This window comes from Bison bison, unplaced genomic scaffold (assembly GCF_000754665.1).
Source record: "Bison bison bison isolate TAMUID 2011002044 unplaced genomic scaffold, Bison_UMD1.0 scf7180017864304, whole genome shotgun sequence".
Classification (NCBI taxonomy): domain Eukaryota; kingdom Metazoa; phylum Chordata; class Mammalia; order Artiodactyla; family Bovidae; genus Bison; species Bison bison.
The window spans coordinates 14,446,463-14,447,301 of record NW_011494876.1 but is presented as its reverse complement, the minus strand read 5'-3'; positions in this window follow the sequence as shown (position 1 = coordinate 14,447,301).

The window sequence follows — 839 nt, the reverse complement described above, 5'->3', positions numbered from 1 at the left end:
CAGGTGGCCAAAATATTGGAGTTTCAGCTTCAACATCAGTCCTTCCAATGAACACCCAGGACTGATCTCCTTTAGGATGGACTGGTTGGATCTCCTTGCAGTCCAAGGGACTCTCAAAAGTCTTCTCCAACACCACAGTTCAAAAGTATCAATTCTTTGGCACTCAGCTTTCTTCACAGTCCAACTCTCACATCCATACATGACCACTGGAAAAACCATAGCCTTGACTAGACAGACCTTTGTTGACTAGTAATGTCTCTGCTTTTGAATATGCTATCTAGGTTGGTTATAACTTTCCTTCCAAGGAGTAAGTGTCTTTTAATTTCATGGCTGCAATCACCATCTGCAGTAATTTTGGAGCCCCCAAAAATAAAGTCAGCCACTGTTTCCACTGTTTCCCCATCTATTTCCCATGAAGTGACATGACCGGATGCCATGATCTTAGTTTTCTGAATGTTAAGCTTTAAGCCAACTTATTCACTCTCCTCTTTCACTTTCATCAAGAGGCTCTTTAGTTCTTCTTCACTTTCTGCCATAAGGGTGGTGTCATCTGCATATCTGAGGTTATTGATATTTCTCCCGGCAATCTTGATTCCAGTTTGTGCTTCCTCCAGCCCAGCGTTTCTCATGATGTACTCTGCATATAAGTTAAATAAACAGGGTGACAATATACACCCTTGATATACTCCTTTTCCTATTTGGGACCAGTCTGTTGTTCCATGTCCAGTTCTAACTGTTGCTTCCTGACCTGCATACAGGTTTCTCAAGAAGCAGGTCAGGTGGTCTGGTAGTCCCATCTCTTGAAGAATTTTCCACAGTTTATTGTGATCCACACAGTC